This window comes from Rhododendron vialii, chromosome 6a (genome assembly GCF_030253575.1).
Source record: "Rhododendron vialii isolate Sample 1 chromosome 6a, ASM3025357v1".
Lineage (NCBI taxonomy): Eukaryota > Viridiplantae > Streptophyta > Magnoliopsida > Ericales > Ericaceae > Rhododendron > Rhododendron vialii.
In genome coordinates, this window is record NC_080562.1 from 12,645,593 (window position 1) to 12,652,312 (window position 6,720).

Genomic DNA, 6,720 nt, shown 5'->3' on the forward strand with positions numbered 1-6,720 from the left:
AAGAAACTCAGAAAGGCATTTCAAGCTCCAATCCTCAGGAGGATCTAAGCGTTCAACAAGCAACTCATGAAGATCCAGGTAGAGGCCTTGAACAGCCTCTCCTCAACGTCCAAGACCTAAACGAGTCTATGGGCAGTGTACGAAATTATATGCTGGAGACCAACCGTGAGATGTCACAAGAAATTTCCCAATATGTTGGTTCAGCAATGACGAAAATTCGAGATTCAAACTTACACCTTGTAGCCTCCATGGGGTCACTCACGACCAACGTGAACGCGATGTCCGCGACCATGAGTGACTTGGTGGAGATGATGAAGGAGGAAAGGAAGCAGAAACGCCTTCCCGACCTTCCCCCACGAACACCGGTGATGCCTCATTTCAGGGTGTTTAACGGTTTCTCTAGATGCCAGCCCCCTGTGGGCTACCCATCACCAACACCATTTGGATTCCAGGCCTCGAGTTCTGGTGGAGGCCCAGCTCACTGTGGAATGTACCATCCAGCTCAAGACCCAACAGGCCAAAACCAGCCAAGGCCTGTTGAAAATTTGGAGAGACGTTTCTTGCTAGGGGGAAACTCCACTCCTCGACCTCACATCGGAAACCAAGACAGGGGTCCTCCTCCAATGGGAGGCCATAATCCCCATGTGGCACCAAATGCGGATGCTCGGGGGGCATGGCAAGGCCAGCAACAACCAGCCCATGTTGAGCAGGAAAGGCCGCCTCCCCTGGAGTAAGTTCCCGACAGAGACCAGATCATAGCGCTGCTTCAAAAGCAGTTAGGACCAGAATTTAGGCCTATGGGAAGGCCTATGTATACTAAGCCCCACTCAGACGAGGTCGATCAACTGCAATTCCCAAAAGGCTTCTGAGTGCCTGAGTTCCACACCTTTTCTGGTGAGGATGCCAAAGAATCGACTGTGGAGCACCTAGCCCGGTTCCTAGTCCAATGTGGGGAAGCAGGGACTAGGGACGAGTGGAAGTTGAGGTTGTTTCCCAACTCTTTGACTGCCACTGCCTTTACTTGGTACATCAATTTGCCTCCCAACTCCATTCAGACCTGGCGAAAGATGGAAGAGACCTTCCACCAACAGTTCTACAAGGTGGAGCCAGAGGTCACGATGGCAGACCTTTCAGGCCTTTGCCAGTTGCCAAATGAATGAGTGGAAACCTATCTGGCTAGATTTAAGTACAAAGTCTCCCTTCCTGAAAGAGAGTACGTTCGCTTGGCCTTGAATGGTTTGGGCTTCGAGTTGAAGAAGAAGTTTTACGAGACGGAGTTCAGAGATCTCTTTGAGCTATCGGCCAAGGCAGCAAGGTATGAGCGGATCTTAAGGCAAGAGCAGGACCGTATGGCCACCTCGAAAGGAACCTATTATAGGAACCCAAACTATGAGGTGGCCGCGATGGAACCCATATATGAATCAGAGGCAGCTGTCACAGAGCTGATCAACAAGAAGCCTTATTTCTTAAAGACTGGTAGGTTGGAAAAGACAGACCTCGGAGCATCATCGGGCAAGTCAAATAGGGTTTACACATTCGACATCACCAGGGCTAAGGCGATATTCGATCAGCTCATGGCCGACAAGCTTGTAAAACTCCACCCAAGCCATAAGTTCCCTTCGCCGGAAGAAGTGAAGGGTAGAGAATATTGCAAGTATCACAACTCGTGGAGCCACGCCACCAACAATTGCATTGTCTTCTGGAATGATATTCAGGACAAGATCGAACATGGAGAGTTTAAGTTCGAGCTCAAAGACAAGAAGGCCATGGGAGTGGATGCAAATCCATTTCCATTAGGCCTGGGTACCAATATGGTATCCTTCAATATGAGGGGCATGCCTAGGAGTTCTCCAAGATCTAAGATCAGCCTAGGAGAACCATCTTGACAAGTACGAAGGCTTGTCTATGAGGACCCATCTTCTGAGGAGGAGAGCAGACGACCATCACGATGGAGTAGGCCTGCATCAGAGATTAAGGAGGTCTTCCAACTGAGGTGCTCTCTGGTTTGCAACGAATGTGGGCAAACGGTCAAGCCAACTAGACCGCAACTGGAGAGCGTCGTGGTAAGGCCTTCGAAGGTTAGGCCTGATTAGAGGCAAGAAACTCACAAACGTTCATCCATTTTTTCTCGCCTCCAATCATGGCAAGCCAGTGATACAAGACGCAACTGTGAATTTGAAGCCTCTTCCTCGGTAGAGAGGAGGCCTAGGACTGTGAAACCTAGAAACACTCCACCAAACGATTGGTTCAAGGTAGAGCATCCTAAGTTCCCTACTGTGAGGCCACCTTTATCTAGATCACAGAAGCGGCGTTACAAAAGGTTTAGGCAGGCCATCAGGAGAGCTCAAGAGGAAGCAGGCTTGGAAAATATGCCAAAAGGGAATCCTTTAGAAAACCTGGAAGCTTTGAAGCAAGTTGACACAGAGATGGACTTTCATGAGGCGGTGGAGTTCGTGAGCAGTAGAAAGGGCAAAGAGAAGATGCCTGTGCAAAGGAGCCCTTCATGTTCGGAGGAATACGAGGCTTTCAGGTCTAGAAAAGAATGCAAGCCCAAAGAGAGAGTGGTGGAGGAGGCTCCAACTGAACCTCCATGCTAGGTAAGAATCCTTCGAAGGTCTGATCCAGTGGCCACTACTTCTGGCCCAAGCTTGAGCGGTGAGTCAGCCTCGGGGGGCAAGAAAGGCCTGAATCCATTAGCAAAGGAGTTTAGGCCTGCTTAAAGCTTTTCAAAGCCTTGCAACATGGTTTTTATTCTGCCAAAGGAAGCCATAGCCAAGGAGCATCAAGTTTTCGTCATGAAAGGCGATGTGGAGGAGATGGGGGAGATAGCAAAGATTCAAGGGCAATCATCCAGGCCTATTGAAGCTGTCTCATCAGTGATCATTTTGAAGAAGAAGACCTTGTAGGAGGTCCCGATGTGATACAGCTAGAGGATTTGGTTGCAGCTCCGGCCAAGATGGATGGTTTGAAGGCCGGCGTTCAAGACCCCTCGAAGGAAGTCAACTTGGGGGACTCTGAGCATCCAAGGTCTATATACATCAACCAACTTTTGCCCGACAAGGCCTTCCAAGGGATTTGGTTGAACAGAAGCTGCCAATACAGCCAGGATTTATGTCATTCAAGCAGCCTCCAAGAAGGATGTCAAGCGAGGTGGAGCTCAAGGTTAAGGAAGATATTGAAAGGCTTCTTAAAGCTAGCTTCATTCGAACGGCAAGACTTGATGATAAATGGGGCAGCAAAGCTTAAAGCCTTGTCGTTTATGAACGGACATTCGGGTTACAACCAGATCTTCATCGATGAGGCCAATACCGCCGAAAGCACCACTTTTATGCCCAGATTTTTGAGCTTAGCAGCTACCAAAAGGCCAAAATGGGACTAATACACGCCTTGAATTTTTGAACAAAAGCGAGGCGTGGGGGGCCAATGTTTATACCCATTTTTGGCCAAAAAACCAGGAAATGGATTTACGGGTTAAAAGGTGGCCTTGAGGGTCAAGGCTCTAACCTTAAAAGACCTTACGACCAATTGCCTACGAATTAGGGCCGGTTCTTAAGAAATGTTGGGCCTTCCATAAAGGCCCAAATCAGTTAAAGGCCCAAGGCTTGAATTAGTCCACTAGGCTTGAGTATTTCGTCCAGGCCTAACCCAAATTCCTAGTAACAAGGCCTACGAAGTAAGCCCAAATCGGTAGGAGCCTTGGTTTTCTCACTAGGCTTGGGCTCAGAAGGCTTACAATGGACAAAGGTCCATGATTTACCACAAGTTCAGGCCTAATTGATGAAATAGGCCCACTGCTTTAAGAACATCATTTAAAGCCTTTCATGAGCAAGAAAGGGGCCTTAAGGTGCTCACAAGCAGCTCAAAGGCCTAGAATGTTCTTGCTGGGTAGGTCTGGACAAGTTACAAGCAGCTCAAAGGCCTAGAATGTTCCTGCTGGGCAGGTCTGGACAAGTTGCTCACAAGCAGCTCAAAGACCTAGAATATTCTTGCTAGGCAGATCTAGGTAAGCTGCTCACAAGCAGCTCATGGTCTAAGCTGGTGGGACTCCATTCTTCAGCATGATGCAAGACCAGTGACAGGGGGCGTACATGCAACCCATGAAGATGCTAGTGAATGACTCTTGCATACCTAAGCAAGTTGCTCACAAGCAGCTCACCCAGGTCTGCTTGATCTTTTGATTCTCGATCCTTCTTCCAAAAGGAATCAGGCTCAAAGGATTTGAGGGCCCACAAAAAGTGCAAGGCCGAATAAAATGATAGAAAAGCCTAGAGTAATATTAGTTTTCAGCTGTGGTGGGCCCGGAAGGAGTCCATTCAAGCAATAGCTTGAGTATTGAAGCAGCTTAAATGGCCTGGATGCTGCAGGAACTGAAATTCTTTTTGCCCTTTTACAAAGAAAAGAAGGATTTCTTAGGCCTTTGCCGTTTTCTTGGAGTAAAAGGCACGTTTTTGTTCAGAGAGCAGCCCCTCATTCGAGCATTTCGAAGCTGCTCAAGCCCAAGCCTTTGCTAGAAGGCCACATGACAACCATGCATTGGAGCATTTTGAAGCAGCTCAAGGCCTGTAGCTCCTATAACTCTGAGTTTTGGAGGCCTTGGCAAAGGTCCCCGACCATCAAGCCCCCGGCTTATGCAAATTTATTTTTTAATTATCTTCTATCTTTCCGTCCCCGACCATCAAGCCCCCGGCTTATGCACCTACATTTTCATTTCTTTCAAGCAATACTTGTACTCACTCTAAAAATAGTTTAAGTTTTCATCACTTTCCCTGTACCCAAGCCTCATTAAACCGTTAATGGAGTTTGTTTAATTCAAGTTTAGCTGCGCTTTCCCTTTCTTTCCATTGTTCTAGCCGACGGTTAGGAAATACTAAGTCTTTATCCTGACAAGACAAGCCGACGAACTATCACGAGGCCTTACCCTTTGGGCCAAGCACAATCACTCGAAAGAAGTCAGATTTTGAGGCCTCCAGGCTTTGAAAACAACTCGGACAGCAGACCTGTCCTGGCACGCCCGCGCAACACAAGCCAATTTGGTTTTTGCACTTTTTGTGGAGAAACAACTAGGTCTTACGAGGTCCAAATCTTTAACGTCATTCTAGAATAACATCTAATCTCCATATCGATTTTGTGTTTGTACACTGAGAATAAATTAATTACAGGAAAAAAGATTGATCCTCCATTGCCTCCAATCGGGGCCCCGCCACCTCTTAATTCATTACCTCCGCCCAGTGCACTACAACCTCCAAATTCACTGCCTCCACATGGTGCACCACCACTTCAAAATTCCAGTGGACCGCCTTAAGGACGGGATCAGGGGGGGTCTAGTAGCGGCGACCGCCACGACAAGAACTTTAAAAAATGCAATTATTATATGTAAAAAAAAAATTTATGCCCAACTTATATAGTCTCACCACCACTAAATTTTTTTAGTATACATTTCGCCACTGCTAGGGTAAAATCCTGGATCCGTCCTTGGACCGCCTCCACCCCATGCACTGCCTCCAACCGGTGCACCGGAACCTCCATCGACCCCACCCAGGGCATCTCCACCTCAAGTACACTGCCTCCACCTCCAAATCAACTACCAATTTGAGTACCGATGCCGTCTAGTGCACCATCTGCAAGAAAATATGACATGGTGATGATTAAAAAGTACCCATTCTTTGTTTCCAAAGTTCTTATTTCTCAATCCCAATGCACTCCCGGACATACATTGTGCTCGAAAAATAAAAATGCACGTATCTCGAGGCATGATAACAAGATGGTACATTTGTTAGTTCTTTCCAACCGTGATTCTTTTTCTTGTTGGCTGGGCTAATTTCCTCTTTGCCATATGCATCGTTTTTTGTGGAGTTTTGAAGATTCATCAACTATGAAATGCAGGATGAAGCTTGCTTGCGAGTATTGAAGACAAATAATGGATTAACTCATGATTGGAGGATTTAGGTTTTTTAAGGTTGAAATTACTTACTTATTGAAATAGTGGTGTATATAACCTTTCTACTCAAAACATCAAATTTAAACTCATTTTATGATATTGCAATATATTTATTGCTACTTTTGTAGAAAGTCCATCTAAAATGATGTGACAATGGTACTTTTAAGTGTATAATATAATTTGAGAAAAAAGGACAACGGAAAGCTATGCTACTTTTTTTTTCCCAACTTAAACTCATTATCTATTCTTTATAGCATAAATTTTTTTAGGATCGTTTCTTTGTATTAATGTCACTTTAAATAAAGTTTTAATATTGTTGTAGAAAAAAAAAAACCCCCCCAAACATCTGACCCCATAAGCTTAAGTAAAAGGGTTAAGTATACGTCTTTGTTATATCGATTTTGCCACCTTCTTCAATAAAGAGGCATCTACATCTTCGGCCATAAAAGAGTCAAAGACAACTAGAGATCGCGCGGTACACACAATTCATGTGCAAGTCAAATGTTGACAAAATATGAACAATATATCTTCCGGCTTATTGTTTAATCATTTATAATGTGGTAATAACCTTTTTTGATAGATAAACAACAATTAAATAAGTATCGCACCGATCAAAATATTTATGTACTATAAAAACAGTTTATACAAAGTACCATGATAACGGTTTATACAGAGTCAATCGAATTTAGACATTTGTCAGTGTAATGCTGTTGTTGGTGGGATGCTGATTCAGATGCAATTGAAGAAGATAGTTGCGACCCAAGAAGATGTGTACATATAAA